We start from the raw sequence: 18,866 nt of genomic DNA, 5'->3' as shown, positions 1-18,866 counted from the left end.
TGCGAATACCCGTTTCTACGCAAATTTCTTTTGCTTCCGGCAACGACCGTAGATCTATGAAATTCTAGAGGGATTCCTGTCTGTTTGAACAAGGGCGCTTTTTCCTTTGAGCACTTCTCCCTCCTCCCTCCTTGGGGGAGAAAATTTTGAAAGGGAAAGGATAATCAAAACCGGTTTAAGAAACATTTTTAAATATTTGACGATTTCTGTCTAACGCAGGCTGGAAAACTGCGATTAATCATTCTTAAGAATATGGTCTATGATATTTTACAGGATGAGCCAATTAGAAGACTTCCAACAGCCTTTTAAATTTGACCTTTAAGGCCTTTTAAACCACATATGGTGGAATTGCTAACTGGTTTACTGAATAAATTTTGGTTGGGTTTGTTCAGTAAGCTAAAATATCACTTTTAATGCAGGCCACAGACATCAAGCAGGTTTAGGGGGTGCTACAGGTAGTCCTCGACTTACAACAGTTCACTTAGTGACCGTTATGAACATTTTTCACACTTATGACTGTTGCAGCTTTCTCATGGCCGTGTGATTCGCATTTGGATGCTTGACAACTGACTTGCATTTATGACAGTTGCAGTGTTCTAGGGTCATGTGATCACCTTTTGTGACCTTATGACCAGCAAAGTCAATGGGGAAATCAGATTCACTTAACAACCAGGTAACTAACTTAACAGCTGCCGTGATTAACTTAACAAATGTGGCAAGAAAAGCCATAAAATGAGGCAAAACTCACTTAACAAATTTCTTACTTGGCAACCAAAATTTTGGACTCAATTATGGTCATAAGCCGAGGACTACCTGTATATTATACCTCATAACTGGCAATGACCTATCATTCTCTTCAGGTTTTCAGGGTGAAGAAACTGAATTTTGTTCTGAAAGTCTGGAGGAAGTTAAGATACTCCATTTCATTTGAACTTTCCTGAGGCTGGTGATTGGAGCTGTTTTCTACAAGGGGGGAGTCAGAGAGACAAGGAATCATATATCTATAAACCAAAATAGCAATAATTCATTCTGGATTAGTGCGCTTGAGATTGTGATTTTATTTTATTTCAAAATGACTGGCTTAGTTCAATGTAATAGCTGTTTTGCACCTGTCTTTCGCAGTACTCTTTTCAAATTTGCATACTGTCCCCTTTCTAAACAAATTACTAGTCTACATGGACAGATTACCTATATAGAATCTCTAATCTGTGCTCTCCAAGCAGAAATTTGGTGCCCAATTCGGCCAATCCACACTATGGAGATGCTATGCTATCAGCCCCCTCTACTGCAAAGATCCTGCAGGAGAAGAGCAGTCTGGACAACCGTGGGATCTGGCAGGGTGACAGCTGTGAACCATAAACACAAAGCTTTTGCTGTGACCCAGCATAACAGATATAGCGCCCTTGCTGACATTAATGGGGACACTAAAGAGACAGGTCAAGATAGTTGTGATAATGATGACTCAAATGTCAGGGGAAAAAATTCACCCTGAACTAGTGAGGCTTTGATCGCGGCTTTTCCAAACAGCATTTTCTTTAAGAAGCGAAAATGAAGTCCAATAACAAGTTCTAATTAAAAACAAAACTTTAATACAAAAATAATAAAATAGAAAATAAAACAAATCTATCTAATTGTTACATTTTGGCAGAAACAGTTTGTCTCCCAGCTTCCTGGCAGATGGACAAAGATCAAAAGGGAAGAAGTCTCTGGAATGTGTGATGTATATAAACATGTTAAGCATGCGCAATAAATCATTGCTGATAAAGCTTATGACCTGCACAGTAACTCATCAGTAATTATTCAGTTCAGTTCGGCTAGCAAACATTTAATGCAGTGACATCAAATAAGCAGGGGATCGTGGTCCAAAATGAAGAACTTTCTTTGGAAAGGCCAAATGGGGACCCAGGTATCACACATCAGTCGCACAAGAAGATCAAGATATGTAAAAAGAGAAGTCACCTTCTGGTTGGTGATTCAATCGTAAGAGATGTAAATTTAGGAAAGGATATGGAGGTTTTAAAAGAAGTCAGGTGTCTGCCAGGTGCTACTGCCAGCAGAGACAAGAGGCGTATTCTTAAGATAGTCAAGAATGCAAGTAAGGACTGTGGCGTTGATGCTATTATACATCTTGGCACAAATCATCTGTCCCAAAAAGATGTACTTTCTGTGAAGAATGATTTCCAGAGCTTGGGGTATGAACTTAGTAGTGTAAGTTGTAGGCTTATCTTTTCAGAGGTTTTACTAGTAAATAAGGAACAAAAAGAGAAGGGCCAGTGTGTAGCAGAGTTTAATGTATGGCTAAAGGAGTGGTGTAAAAGGGAAGGCTTTGGTTTTATTAGTCATGAAGCCTGCAGCTGGTCCAATGAAAAACTGTACAAAAGAGATGGTTTGCACCCATCCAAGAAAGGGACTGAGTTACTTGGCATTAAATTCACAGATTTTCTGGATAAACATTTAAACTGATCAGTGGGGACAGAGAATTAATTGATACAGAACATTCTGTCCCCAGCAATCTAAAATTCATAGGGTTATCAGTGCATGTAACATAGATGTTTGTGCGGGTAAGATTATCACTCCTGCTGTCAAGCAAAACCAAGCATTTAATAGTGAATTCCATACCATGTGCATGAATCATACAAGTGGCAAGAAAATAGGGGCAGTCAGGCATAACACAGGTTATGTAGACAGTAAACACAGGGTCAATCAAAATGGACTCAAATGTCTATACACCAATGCACAGAGTATGAGGAATAAACAGGGTGAATTAGAAATTCAAGTAAATGAGGGCAGATACGATATTGTTGCCATTACAGAAACTTGGTGGAATGAAACCCACAAATGGAACATACAGCTAGAACGATTTAAATTATTTAAAAGAAATAGACCAAATAAAAGAGGAGGTGGAGTTGTACTATATATAAGAAATAACTACATCTCTACAGAAATAGAGCACAACAATGATGAGAACTATCTTGAATGCATTTGGGTCAATATTAAAGATTGGGAGGGAAATGACATTGCCATAGGTCTATACTACAGGCCACCCAACCAAGCAGAGGAAGTAGATGAACTTTTTGCTAGTCAGCTAACTAAGGTATGTAGGAAGCACACTACAATAGTAATGGGGGATTTTAACTACCCTGACATCAACTGGGAAACAAACTGCACCAAGTGGAAGATCCAGCAGGTTCCTAATGAACCTAGCAGACAACTTTGTTTCCCAAAAAGTAGAGAAGGGAACAAGGGTTTCGGCCATATTAGACTTAATTCTCACTAATAGAGAGGAAATGATAGAAGGTGTTGAAGCCATAGGAACCCTGGGGGCAAGTGACCATGCAATATTGGAATTCAACATTATGCAAACACAAATAGTAGAACGAAGTCAAACTAGAATCTTGGATTTTAAGAGAGCTAATTTCAATAAACTTAGAGAGAGCTTGGGAAGAATTCCATGGATGAGAATCCTCAAGGGGAAAATAACTCAAGAAGCTTGGGAAATTTTGAAAAATGAGATTACAAAAGCTCAGTCTAGCACAGTGATGCCAAACCTATGGCACGTGTGCCACAGGTGGCACATGGAGCCATTTGTCAGGGCACGCGAGGCGCTGCCCTGTCAGCTGACCAGCACGCATGTGCACGCTGGCCAGCTGAGTTCACCCTTTTTTAAAGCCATTTTTCACCCTCCCCAGGCTCCAGAGCCTTTATAGGAGCCTGGGGAGGACGAAAAGAGCCTCCCTCCCCGAAGGCCCTCCGGAGGCTTCATGAGCTTCCCTGAAGCCTCCGGAGCGCAAAAAACCAGCCATATAGGCAAACCAGAAGTTTGGGAACGGTTTGCTTGAAGGGTCATTTTGACTGCTCCAGAGGCTTCGGGGAAGCATCCTGAAGGTCCCTCAAGCCTCTGGAGGGCTTCTGGTGAGGCGGGGGAGGCTGTTTTCCCCTCCCCAGGCTCCTATAAAGCCTCTGGAGCCTGGGGAGGGCAAAAGAAGCATGCAAAAAATGGGTCGCACCTGTAGTGTGCGCATGCACACGGGGGGGGGGGGTTGCGCATTGCATTATGGGTGCGGCACGCCCGCACACTACCCCCACTTATGGCACATGAGCCAAAAAAGGTTCACCATCGCTGGTCTAGCACAATACCAATGAAGAAGAAAAATAACAGCTCCCAAAAGAAACCAGCATGGCTGCATAAAGAACTCTCTGACAAATTGAAAGACAAAAAAGTTAAGTATAAAAAGTAGAAAGAGGGGGACACAACTAAGGCAGAATATCAGCAAATAGCCCGAGCCTGTAAAGATGAAATAAGGAAAGCTAAGGGTCACAATGAAGAAAGGCTTGCCACAAAAGTAAAAAATAACAAAAAAGGGCGAGAGGATGCTGACGTCGTGATGACACGACGTGCAATCTTGGAGCTCCAAGGTCGCAGTTGATACGTTTGCCACTGGACGGTCCTTTTGGACCTAAACCGTCCTGAAGAGACGGTGATAGGGAAGAGTATGTCTTGCTGATCTCAGGGACACCGCAAAGTCCCTGATTGATCCAGGAGAAGCTCTTTTTGCCGGTGACAGAAGTGCAGAAGTTGGGACAGCTCCGGAATGGGAGGAAAACAGAAAGAGAAAGTGTGTCCATCAGGTGAGGAAATCCTTTTGTTATAAAAGAATCTACCCCAAAAAATGAAAGCTAAATTAAATTTGAAAACAGAAGAGATTAAGCGGCAAAATTAAGCCACTGTCAGGCCTACAGTCATATTCCTTTTTAGGATCTTTGGCCTGCCACATTATGCTGTTTCATTAGTGTAGTAATTGGGGGTGGGGGAATAGAAAGGAGTAGAATTGTGGAATGTGTTGTTGTCATCCCTTTATAGAAGCCCAAGGTCATCTTTTGTCTCTGCACCTCTGCATCTGACCGGAACTAGATCGGTAGAAATGCCAGCATGGCCAAAGAAGATTGAACCATGTGATGGATTTATGGATGTGGGGATAAGATCATGAACTTTCAACTGGGTGGAATCCCAGGAAGCTTTTAGATTTGGGATTCCATGGTTTGTGCCAACATGTCTGTCTTATTAAATTGGAACTTTAAGGATAGCTCTGCCTTGGACTCTGATTTAATTCTGTTTGGAACACTGACATTATCCCAAATCTCTCTTTAAAATAAATTACCAGCATCCCAGCACGGGGCTGGTGAGGGGTCCTGACTCCCAACGCTGACCGGGTCAGCGTAAAATATCAACAAACAATTAAGAGAAAGTCTTTTGAGATAAGAAGCTGAGATGAGATGCTTCTCTACATACCTCCCGAGCAGCAAAGGAATTTGCACAGGAGGATTTTTTCTGATTTATTGCACCTGGGAAGATGCGGCCAGAGGGGGCTGGAAAGGATTATTCTGCACACGGCTGGAAGTGACAAGATGTTTGGAATCCCAGACCAACTTCTTCAGCCAAACGTGAGTCAATCTTTCCCCCGCTTCACTAGTAAAAGCTGCAATGGACTGGAGGACTGGAGTGGAGATAATTATTCCTTCCATACAGTGATAAATGAGCTGAGCCAGCAAGAAGGGATTTGGCCAGCATCTCTCACTAATCAAGCATCACCAAATTGGGTTTTCTTCCCAGGTCATGGATGGCAGAGATGCCACTTGGCCGTCAACATGGGAAAATCTTCCAAGCCAGCAGAGGGGGCCTTGGCCCATAACCCCATCCCCCGCCAAGTCAACCATTGATGGTTGAACTGCAACCTATGAATCAAGCAATCCCAGGTCATAGATGGAAGAGATGCCAATGGGCACCTGCTCTCCCTCAGCAGATGGCACCATGGCAGATAACTGGGCAGTGGCCAAACCAGGGATTGACCTCCCCATTGCAGTCTCACTTGCAATGCCCCAACAGGTACTTACCCCATCTTCCTACAGAGAAAAGTTCTCAACAATAGAAGAAAGGATGAATGAGGGGAAAGCTGCAGGATGGATGGTGGAACAATGTGCACCTGCAATGCCCCAACAGGTTCTTACCCCATCTTCCTACAGAGAAGAGTTCTCAACAATGGAAGAAGGGATGAATGAGGGGGAAGCTGCAGGATGGATAGCAGAACAATGTGATGAGGCGGTTCCTAAGTTTAGAGATGTAACTAGGTTCCTTCCCTTGTGGGGGCCAATAAAATGCCACTGTTGCTGTCAACTTGGTCACAGAGCATCAGAGTGCTTGGCTCCAGCCCCAATGCCACAAACGTGCACACCAACTGTCACAGCAGTAAAGAGAAGGCCCCAGATGCCACCAGAAAAGAGTCATCTGGGCCAACAACCTCTGGAAGAGGATCCCTAACCTAAGGTGACAAAATGTCCTACCAAGGGGGAGGCCTCAGAAGAGGAAAATGCTGAAGATGACCCAATGGTGAGTGCACCCATCCATCCCTTTGCCTTCTAAGTCAACCTCCAAGTACCCAAAATGGGGGTGGAAGAAGAAGTTGAAGCAGTTGTGGACACCGGTTGCACTCGATGCTTAATCAGCAGGTCAATTGTAAAGCAACTGGGCATATGCACAAGACCTCTAGCCTGTCCCATTCGGGTTGGGCAGGTAGATGGAAAGCTAATTGGAGGGGCCCCAGGTACGCTAATAACTGAACTGGTAAAGTTACAAGTGGGCCGCCACTATGAACTTCTCAGATTCATTGTGGCTCGAGAGATGCCAGAATATATTATCTCTGCATGGCTTGACAAGTGGAAGTATACGATAAAGTGGGAAGACGGTAGTAGGAAATTGATGATTGCGTTTGGGCCGCTACCACTGGTGGAGGAAAAGGGCCACCCAGGGACGATTGAACCCAAGAGCCCAGAACCTGCAGCACCTGCAGCAGAGACAAAAACCCTAGGGATCCAACAAGTACCAAAAACCTTGCTGGGGGATGTTTTGTCGAGAAAACCACAGTATGACAGTAAGAAGGGAGAAGTTGTTCACCCCATCATTTCTTCCTCCCACCAAGACAGCACAAGTCACTAATCGAAGCCAGGATAAGCTGATGACAACTATGAAATTGGTGCTCCCAATAGACCAGTGGCTCAACAATAACCAGGATATTCTAATGATGGGAAATGGATTAGCCTGGAAGGGGTCCAAATTGTATGTCCCCGCAGGGTTGAGGCTGGAAGTTCTACAGCAAAGCCATGAGGTGGAACTAGGAGGCACTTTGGATTCCTAAAAATGCTCCACCTCGCCAGGCATCAATTTTGGTGGCCAAAGATGAAAACAGAGGTGGAAGATTACGTAAAAAGCTGTGCTACTTGCACAACGATGAAACCACTGCCTGAGAAGTCCCCTGGACTATTACGAGTGGCCAGCCATAACCGACCATGGGAAGAGGTTGCAATGGACTTCATCGTGGAACTCCCAGACAGTAGTGGGAACAGAGTAATCTGGACAGTTATTGATTTGGTTTCTAAGCAGGTGCACTTCATCGCTTGCTCAGGGTTGCCGTCTGCAAAGAAATTAGCGAAAATGTTTGTGAAACACATTTATCACCTGCACGGATTGCCCAAGAGGATCATTTCAGACCGCAGAGTCCAATTCACGACCAAGTTCTGGAGAGAAGTCCTGATATCCTTTGGATCCACACAAAAACTGAGTTCAGAGGTTCATCCCAGCATGAATTGCGCAGCAGAGAGCGCCAATGCGGTAGTGGAACAATACATCCGGTGTTATGTGGACTATCAGCAAGACAACTGGTCGGACTTGCTACCTTTCACCAAAGTGGCGTACAACAACGCAGTCCACAGCAGCATGGGATTAACGGCTTTCCAGATTACCAGTGGCATGGAATTTGTTGCCATACCTGAGCTACCTAGAGAACCTCCCTCCTCCATGTCTTTTTTTTAATTAAAGGTTTTAACAAATTTTACAAATATTACCCCTTCCCCTTCCCACCCTCCAACCCTCCCTCCCCCCAACCTCCCAGAGCAAAATACAGGGTATAAACATTTAACAATCATACGCTAACATAAGCTAACTGATTTTAACATCCTACCTCCTCTTCTGCTTTAATTCCCCTTTTGTTAAGCTAACTTTAGGTAAATTGTAATATTCTTTATGCCTTCACTCATAAGCTAATTGCAATTTTCTAGTCCGATATTTATTTTGAATATAGTCAATCCATCTTCTCCATTCCAACTTATATTTCTCATCCGAATGGTCCTTCAAATATGCTGTAATTTTGGCCATCTCTGCTAGATTTACTACTTTTAGCGTCCATTCTTGAATAGTAGGCAATTCTTCCCTCTTCCAGTACTGCGCCACCAACAATCTTGCTGCCGTTGTTAAGTTCAAAATCAAATTAGTCTCTATAACTGTACAGTCTGTAATTATACCTAACAAAAACAACTGGGGGGTGAACTTTATCCTTTTTTTAAGTATATTTTGAATAACCCACCATATTTTTATCCAAAATGCTTTGACTTTTTTGCAAGTCCACCATATATGATAATACGTAGCATCCACACAATCACATCTCCAATATTTGTAAATTCGGATACATACAAGATAATTTTTGGGATCTAAATGCCATCTATACAATATCTTATAAAAATTCTCTCTCAAATTCTGAGCTTGCGTAAATTTTATATTTCTTACCCAAATCTTTTCCCATGTTTCCATCATTATTGGCTCTTTGGAATTTTGTGCCCATTTTATCATACAGTCTTTAACTAACTCTGTTTCAGAATCTATTTCTATCAGTATATTGTACAACCTTTTTATATGCATTTGACTCTGGTCCCTAATTTGTTTTACCAAACTATCCTCATTTTGCGTAATACCAATTGTCTGATCTTTTTCCCATCTAGCTTGTACCTCCTCCATGTCTTTGAATGAATGGATGGACACGCTAAAGAAAGGATGGGAAAGTACAAAGAAAGCTCTAGCAGATGCGGCAGGAAGCCTACAAGAAACAAGCTGATAAACATTGCTCGCTCCAAACCTCCTTTCGTGTGGGGGACAAAGTTTTTGTATCTACCAAATACATATGATTAAGAATGCCTAGCCAGAAATTTGGTTCAAAATTTCTAGGTCCATTCCCAATAGTGAAGACAGTTAACCCAGTTAAAGTTTGACTCAGTCGAGTTCCGGTTCCGGTTGTGGAGAGCGACGGGTGTGTTTCGCTCGCCCTGCGCGCACTTGGTGGGCTCCCCCTTGATCGGGGGGGGCACAGGGAGCCTTGTAGGGGCCCCTGCCAAGGGGGCGGCTAGCTGGGGGTCCTCTGCGTCGGCCGCGGCCGCAGGGGGGGGGCTCCCTGCATTGCCCTAGGCACCAGGAGGTGAAAGGGGGTGCATGAGGAGCCTCCATGCTCCTGCGTGCTTTCGCGTCGAAGCAGCTGGACGAACCTGACAATTTGAAGGCTACAGCTGCAATGTGGTGAGGTGGAAACTCTCCCCGATTCCTTCTTTGACTGCTAAATGAAAGATTGCCAGCTTTTTAAAGTTCTTCAATCCGTCCCTGGGAAGTGTGATTGGAGGGAGGGGGATTTCCCCCCCCCCTTGGAAAAGCGGCTTTGGACTGCTCTCTACCCTCGGAGGAGGAGGAGGGGGGAGAGCTTTAGAATGAAATCACACTCATAGCAAGCAAGCAGATGAATACCCTGCTGCAATTGTGAAAGAGAGGTGATGATCTGATTCTTTTGAAAACTTTGAAAACTTTTGGTTTGTTGCCTTCTGATCCCGGTGCTGGCAAGGCAAGATGGCACACTTCCGCTGTCTTTATGCACTTTGAAATTTGACTCCACCCATGGAAATTGCTGGCATTTTGTCTTTGTCTCCGTGACACTCAGAGATATCTCTTGATATATACTGTATTCTGGACTTGGAATAATGGATTTTATTGTCTGGATTTGAACTATAGAAAAGGTCCTTATTACTGTCTGGACTGCCTGCCTCGTGATATCTCTTGGTTATCCCCTTTTATAGCTGCCATTTCATCGTATTGACACAGACACCTCTGAGTTCTCTTTATTAAAATGGCACCGAAGAGACCACCACCTGGGAAACCAGGCTTTGCTGGCTCTGCTCCAACATCCTCAACGTCCAGCCCCAGCGGGCAACAGACATTAACATCTCTATTACAACCCAAAGCCCCGGAGGAGGACTTAACCCAGCAGTTGCTTCAAAAAATTTTAAAGGGGCAGGAGGACTTGAAAAATCAACTGAAAGAAATGAATGAACAGCTCAGAGAAAACCAAAACTGAACGGCTCAAAATACACAGAGACTGGAAATTCTAGAGGAAGGGACGGCCGAGATGAGGGGGGAGGTGAGGGGGGTCCAGAGAGGAAACCAAGAACTTGAAAACCATCAGATAAAAATGGAATTTGAAAGGATGATTTGACATGAATTGTAGGTGACGACTGTGGAAGGGACGCACGGAAGTTTTTGTAACCAATTGACACACTTTCTGTAATTTGTAATGGAAGACAGTTTTGTGGTGGTTTTTTTGTGTTTTGTCTGTGTTTATTCAAAAATAAAAATTTTAAATATAAAAAATAACAAAAAAAAGCTTCTTCCAACATGTTAAAAATAAGAAAAAGGTTAAGGAAACAATTGGTCCATTGCTGGGAGAAAGTGGCAAGAAGGTGACAAGCAACAGGGAGAAAGCAGAACTATTTAACCCATTTTTTGCATCTGTCTTTACACAAAGGGATAAAACAGTCCAACCTATCAAAAACAGCACCACAAAAATCAGATTAGGAACACAAATTGAAATAGGGAAGAAAATGGTAAGTGAGCACCTGTCTACCCTAGACGAGTTCAAATCACCAGGACCGGACGGATTACACCCCAGGGTTCTGAAGGAACTGGCAGATTAGATCTTAGAACCACTGAACTATATCTTTCAGAGATCCTGGAGCACCAGGAAACTGCCAGAGGACTGGAAAAGAGCTGATGTGGTTCCCATCTTCAAAAAAGGGAAAAAAATAGATCCAAGAAACTATAGACCTATCAGCCTGACCTCAATACCAGGAAAGATTCTGGAAAATATAATCAAGCAACGAATTAGCGAACACCTAGAAGTAAACAAAGTAATAGCCAAAAGCCAACATGGGTTTGTCAAAAACAGATTATGCCAGACTAATCTTAATGCATTCTTTGACAAAGTGACAAAATTAGTGGACCAGAGGAATGCCGTCAATATAGTTTACTTGGACTTCAGTAAGGCATTCGATAAGGTAGATCATAACCTTCTACTAGGTGAAGTAGAAGAATGTGGGTTGGACAGCATCACCACCAGATGGATTCGTAACTGGCTGACCAACTGCACTCAACGTGTAGTCCTCAATGGAACTGCATCTACATGGAGGGAAGTATGCAGTGGAGTACCCCAAGGCTCTGTTTTGGGCCCTGTACTCCTCAACATCTTCCATCAATGATTTGGATGAGGGAATAAATGGGGAACTAATCAAATTTGTAGATGACACCAAGCTGGCAGGAATAGCCAACACTCCAGAAGACAGACTTAAGATACAGAAGGATCTTGACAAACTTGAACATTGGGCATTATCTAATAAAATGAAATTCAATGGTGAAAAGAGTAAGGTTCTACATTTAGGCAAGAAAAACAAAATGCACAGGTACAGTATAGATGGTAACTTGCTCAATAATAGTAACTGTGAGAGGGATCTTGGAGTCCTAGTGGACAACCATTTAAATATGAGCCAGCAGCTGGCAGGAAAGCCAACACAGTTCTAGGCTACATAAACAGAGGGATAGAATCAAGATCACGTGAAGTGTTAATACTTTATAATACTTTGGTAAGGCCACACTTGGAATACTGCATTCAGCTTTGGTCGCCACGATGCAGAAAAGATGTGGAGACTCTAGAAAGAGTGCAGAAAAGAGCAACAAAGATGATTAGGGGACTGGAGACAAACATATGAAGAACGGTTGCAGGAACTGGGTATGTCTAGTTTAATGAAAAGAAGAACTAGGGAAGACATGATAGCAGTGTTCCAATATCTCAGGGGTTGCCACAAAGAAAAGTGATTCAAACTATTCTCCAAGGCACCTGAGGGTAGAACAAGAAGCAATGGGTGGAAACTAATCAAGGAGAGAAGCAACTTAGAACTGAGGAAAAATTTCCTGACAGTTAGAACAACTAATCAGTGGAACAGCTTGCCTCCAGAAGCTGTGAATGCCCCAACACTGGAAGTGTTGGATAGCCATTTGTCTGGAACGGTACAGGGTTTCCTGCCTAGGCAGGGGGTTGGACTAGAAGACCTCCAAGGTCCCTTCCAACTCTGCTATTGCATTGTATTGTATTACTGCCTCTTAAGGCCCATATAAATTCCCAAAGTTGCTTGTTTAAGTCATGTCTAATTATAATTACAGATCAGTTCATTCAGTTTTAGCCCTAGACTCGCTAATTTTCTGAAGTGCACATACTTTTTTTTCCAATCCAGCTTCCCTCAATATATATCCAGCATATAGGTTGAATAAATAAGAGCAGAGTATAGAGTCTTGCCTTACTTCTTTCTTGATCTGGAATTAATCTGTTTTACCATTTCTGTCTGGACTGAGGTTCTAGACCTGTATAGATTTCCCATGAGGATAATGAGATGTTCTGGGATTCCCATTTATCTGAGCACATTCCACTTGATTAATCATCACAATGAAAAGCTTTTCTATAATCAATAAGCATCTATTAAGTTCATTTTATTATTTTTGTCTTTTAAAAAAATATGTTTATTGAAAATTTTAATTGCAATAGTAAAAGACAATGCAAATGAACTTGAAAAAGAGAAAAAGTGCAGAGAAAAGAGGAACAAATAAGAGACAGAGAAAAATATTTAAAGCAATGACTTCCAATTATTACAAGTACAAATTTAGTAATTTGTCATCATATAGAGGGATACATGCAAGCGTCTCTTCTTTCCATAACATATCCTTATTCATGCTCCAAACAATTGTTCTGGGCACCAACCACATACCAGCATATCTTGGTAGTACATTCAATTCAATTCGTATGAAATCTTTTTATTTATTTATCATATTTGTATAGCTGACTATCTCACATAGTGACTCTGGGCAGCGTACACGATAATACAAAATACATAAAATAAAAATAAATAACATTAAAATTAAAATGAATACAAAATAAAAGGACAAAATGGCAGCCAGCCTAGAGAGAACGCATCAGTTAACGATCATATAACCATCTTGCAGGCTCCACTCTACCATGGGATCTCCACGCTCATTTACAAAACCTTGTTTTGAGGGCCATCTGAAGGCCAACAGGTTGGGGGCTGTGAAACAATAGGGTTTCCTCCTAGGACAAAACAGATAAAACTCCCTAGCTGATGGCAGCCTCACATGCTTCTGCCAGACCTGATGGGGACGGATAGGAGCCACTGGGGAGAGGTTGTTTCTCAAATAACATGGGTCTCATCATGCCATGTAGAACTTAAAAAGTCAGAAATAAAATCAACCTTCTCCTCTTTTGCATCAGGAGCAGAGACTTGGATAATCAACATTTTGAATGGTTGTTCATGAAGTCTAATGTAGATATTACTTTTGTTATTGTTCGTATTTTAATCAAATACTGTCCTTGCTAGATTGTTCCCAATTATGAAAAGAGCATTGTTTTGTCTTTGTTTTTAATGTCCTGTATTGTATGATCTTCTCATTCCAGTCCATTTCAATGTCCCAGTGCTAAGATGTTAATATAATATTTATTTATTTCATCTTTTACTGTGCTGAGTTTCACCAGGTTCATGCTTCTTATTTCTTGGGTTTCCTCTGTAATTCTGTCTGTGCGGTTTTGGATTTCCTTTTCCTATGTGGCAACATCACCAACATTTTTTGAATAATTTTATTAGGGGTATTATCAAGTAGAACTTATACAACTGCCAAAGAAATACATTAAAGAAAAAAGGTGCAGAAGAAGAAACGATAAAAATAGAAAAATAAAAAGGATCCTCCCCCTTCATTCCCAGCCAATGCAATCAACATTAAGAACTTGTCACTCTCTCTTAAAATAAAACCAAACGTATCTTCTTTCTATATCTTCCCCCATTTTCTATAAACCCATCTGTGAAAGATATTAATAAACAAAATTGTAATAGGGATTACCAACATAATATGAGCATTTAAAATATATCTGCCACACACAATTGGAACCCATCCTTTCCCTTTAAATAAATTCCTCCCCCCACCCCAGGTTTCCTCTCCAAATAATCAGCAATTGGTCCCACTCAAAAAACAAAGGGCAAAGCTAGACAGGAACAATATTGCAAAATACAGTGTATTACGTTGGATTGAATGACAATTGGTTAAAATTCCCTTTTATTTCCTGTATCCAATTTCTTTTGGTTGCTGCTACTTAATTCTTTTTTTGGCACCTTACGTAAAATTTTCTGCCTCAAAAGAATAGCATGATAAGTATATACTCTGGATATGCTTGAAACAGAAAATGCATTTTCATTATATGAATGAAGCAACCATGTGGTGTGGGTACAGATATTGAATTGGTTTGGTTCCTTCACACATGGGTGGCAAATAGTTTTGATAATAATAATTTAAGAAAACTCAGAAGAGTTTTGCCAAGTTTCAGCTGAGACGAAACCAGAGGACTATTACAGCATATACACTTCTATGCTTCTTGCCTTTCCTCCCCTATCTAGCCTGTACACCCACAAAGCCACCAATCTTCACCCCTTCCTTCCTCTAAGTCTTTGCATTTAAATTTAATCAGAGCATATCTGATTAGTCTGCAATCCTCTTCTCTTCCCAATGTCTTCTTTTCCTTTAGTCACTTCCCCTGGATTGCCTTTTTCTCCAGTCTCCCACTCTAGAACACCTAGAACTCCCAGAACTTGTGCACTCTGGGTTGTATCCAGATCAAATATATGCACTTGGGTTTGGGCGGACTATCAAAATTGGTTAATCTGTGTACAGAATTGACAAATTCTTAGTATGTATAAAAAAGCTGCCATTTACTTACAGGCTAAGCTAATGTACTATATTTTAAACTCTTTGTGGTGTCACAGCTAAAGAATTGATTCTAATATGATGTTGCCCATGTATATTTTTGCTTGCCCCCTTCCCAGCTGCAGTTAGTTGCAAAATTGTAGAAATAAGTCATACTGGTAGGTATGAGGGATAGAGAATGTGTGTGGTACATTTCTCTCAATTTATCCAATTTGTAAAATGTTAATTGCCATAAATTATATTACATCTCTTTCATAATTAGATGTACAAATGATATAAACTAGAATAAATGCTAATTTATGTAAATTGTTAAAAACAACCCATTATTATCCATTATTTTGAGGTAACGTTTGGACACAAATTTTGTCTATTCCACGTAGTCTTTTAAATGGCTTTGTTAGAATGAAGTTTTATTATATACTTCTCCATTGAAGCATCTAATATGTGCTACAAGTTATTGAAAAGTATGTCCTTGTTAAATTTTTCTTTAGGCTACATGTTCTCTTCACTTTGTCTACTTTCATGAAAAAACAAGTTTCAAATTTGCCATAAAGAACAATGTTTCGTAAGATCATGCTGACCTAAGTACAAAATGTTTTCTTCTGTTCTGAGCAAATACCCCATTTCAAAAGAAAGGGAAGATTTATTTTATAAACGAGCAATGTAATTGATATGACCTATATGTACTGCATTTTCAAGATTTAACTTTACATTGCAGGCTAAGTACACATTGCACAAAAGACAGCCGAATTCACAATTCCAGAAAATTAGGCTGCTAATTGTGTTTGAACTAAAAAAAATAATCCTATCTGAAAACTGAAAATGAGTGTGTGCCACTAATGATAGAGAATGAAGAACTAGCCTCAAATGTAAAGGATTTTATCCCAATTGTCATATGTTCAAATTCCCGCATACTTTCTTCCAATTCTCAGTTTGGGCTTTGACTTTCCCCCTCCAGATAATTCCTACTAGCATCAGTTGAATTCTTCATACTGTGTTTCCCCAAAATTATGACATGTCCTGATAATAAGACCATGCCATATTTTTCCTGTGGGCAAAAATATACGCCCTCCCCCAATAAGCCCCCTGGACAACCCCCCCACCAGCCAGGCAGAGCGCCACTCACCAACCTAGCAATATCCCGAAGGCTCAAAGCTGCAGGAGCCGGGGGGGGGGGGCAAAGGCGGTCACATTGCTTGATGCCTTTGGGATACCACTAGGTTGGTGGATGGCGCTGTGCCCAGCTGGAGCGGGGGGTTGCCGGGCAGCTGCTCTCACGAGCAGCCGCCCGGCAATGCCCCTTTCCAGCCGGGCAGAGCGCCACTCACTGACCCAGTAATATCCCAAAGGCACTAAGCCGCGTGGTGCTCTGCCCGGCTGGAGAGTTGCACGAGCACTTGTTCTGTCTCCAGCTTGCGTGCCTCCCAGCCTCACCATGCCCAGCTTTCCCACCGCCGCAGCCCTCGCCATGCTCCAAGCATAACCGGCTTCCAAACTCTGGAGATCTGCTGCCGAGCCTTTTGGCAATCACCGCTCTGGGGCTACGCTCTATGGTTGTGGGCTGGTCTTCCCGCAAGACTGTGGTGCTGTGGCTTAGCCCTGCAGGGAGAGTTGGGTATGGTGAGGCTCGGAGGCACACGACCTGTAGGCAGAACAATTGCTCGCGCAACCTCTCTTTCCAGATGGGCAGAGCGCCATGTGGCTTAGTGCCTTTGGGATGTTACTGGGTTGGTGAATGGCGCTCTGCCCGGCTAGAAAGGGGGATTGCCAGGCAGCTGCTCGTGCGTGGTCCCCTCATGGCGGCTTTGTTGTGCTGCTGCGACAGCGCAACACAGCTGTTTGCCCCTGAGGCTGTGCCCGGCTCTTCGGGTGCCTGCTCGCAAGAGAGCAGCCACCCGGCAACCCCAAACCAATAAGCCCCCCCCCCCCCGATAAGGACCAAGCAAAATTTGAGAGGGGGGGGGGTCAAAAGAAAATAAGACCGTCTTATTTTCGGGGAAACAGAGTGGATGTAGCCATTTTACCTATCTGACAGACAACAATCAAATAGTGAGACCACAAATAGAGCAAAGCAGAAAAGTAATGAATCCAACTGGGATCTTTAGTTGTTAAAAATGAACTGTCCCTGGCTGACTGAAGACTTCTCCACGAATGAGCAGAAATAATGGCTACCATGATTTTATGGATCTCTCTGGAGAAGAGATTGAGAAATTGCCTAAGAGTATTCCGAATGGCAATCTTTGCAAGGAGACCATAAGACAGTGGTTGATTTGAAGTCTGGGAGCCAAGGGAGATGGATAACTTTGCTCTCAGCAGTGGCAGATCCTTTTATAAAAACCCCAAGCCAACCAATCTCACTTTCTATTTCTGAACTGCTCAGTTTAACCCTTTATGGATATTAAAGATCTTCAAACTGTGATCTTAATTTGGCACATCAGCATTTAACTTCTTCTTTGGATTAAAAAACTTTTTAAACAGAAACATAGGAATTTAAATTATATTAATTTAATATACAATTAGCAATAAAGAAAAATAATCGTTTTGATTTGAGAAAGTTTTTAAATGAACTGGGACACCAGAGAGATTTGATATATTAGATTTTTGCTGTAAGATTTGAAAAACAAGTACATAATTAAATACTCATGGGAAGCAATTGAAACCATATTAGGAACCAAGGCTTGCTAATTATAAATGGATATTTAAAGGATCAGGCAGAAGTACAATAAATTACAATCTGCATGGAAGAAAAAAAAATTGAGAATAGCAAAATAGGAAAAGAAAGATGAAGAACTGGACATGGAACAGCTGTGACATCACCCACGATTTCCACTACCGGTTCAGGCGAACCAGTCCGAACCGGTAGAATACAATCTCTGAAGTCCGTTTAGTTCAAAGTTACAATGGCACTGAAATCACTTATGACCATTTTTCATTTACGGCTTTTTTGCAGCATCCCCTTGATCACATGATCAAAATCCAGATGCTTGTCAACTGACTCCTATTTATGATACTTGCAGTGTCCCAGGGTTTATCTTTTACCACCTTCTGACAAGCAAAGTCAATGGGGTAGCCAGCTTCACTTAACAACCATGTTACTAACTTAACATCTGCAGTGATTCATTTAACAACTATGGCAAGAAAGGTCATAAAATGAAGTAACTCATATAACTGTCTCACTTAGTTAACAGAAATTTTACTACCAGAAATTTTGGACTCCGTTGTGGTCATAGGTCGAGAACTATCTGTATTTGTAATGTTTATTTATGCTCAGTATGATGAAGATTGGAAGCAATTTCTTTATTATTGTCCTCTGACATTTTTTTCTGGTTTTTTACTGTTTATTTAAAAACAATAAAATTAACAAAAATATGTTTCCCCTTTTTAGTCCCTAGTAGGTTCCAGTATTTCTAAAATCATTTTTTCCTTAACACTGCCCTCCATAACATCCTGCTCTCCTGCATGATTCTATACATTTAGAATTGATTTCTAATGGCTTTAGAAATGCACATTAAATATATTTATGGCTAATGGGTTATATTATTGGTTTTACAGTTGATCTTACAAAGAATCCAACTGATTGTTCAAAAGTACACGACTACAGTAATTTCCCCCTCAGTTATGAAATAAAATCCTCAACAGGGATCTTCAAATCATGTGGGATTTCTTAGGCAAGGCTAAATAATGGACTGTGATAGCATATAATGTTCATGCAATAATGATTATTTGGTGCATGGCATCAAAATTTGGGTGCTTGCCTGCCTAGCTGCATTTACAGAATGTGCTTCAACAATCCTCACCTATGTTCCCCCCTCCTCCATTTCTCTGCCCTTTTGACGCTCTGCACTAAATAGCTCCTACTGCCCTGTATTCCACACACCCAAGCTTCACTGTTCTCTTGCGCCTGCTGACAAGG

Source organism: Natrix helvetica (genome assembly GCF_964273705.1).
Source record: "Natrix helvetica genome assembly, chromosome: 2".
Taxonomy (NCBI): Eukaryota; Metazoa; Chordata; class Lepidosauria; order Squamata; family Natricidae; genus Natrix; species Natrix helvetica.
This window is presented reverse-complemented; position numbering follows the sequence as displayed.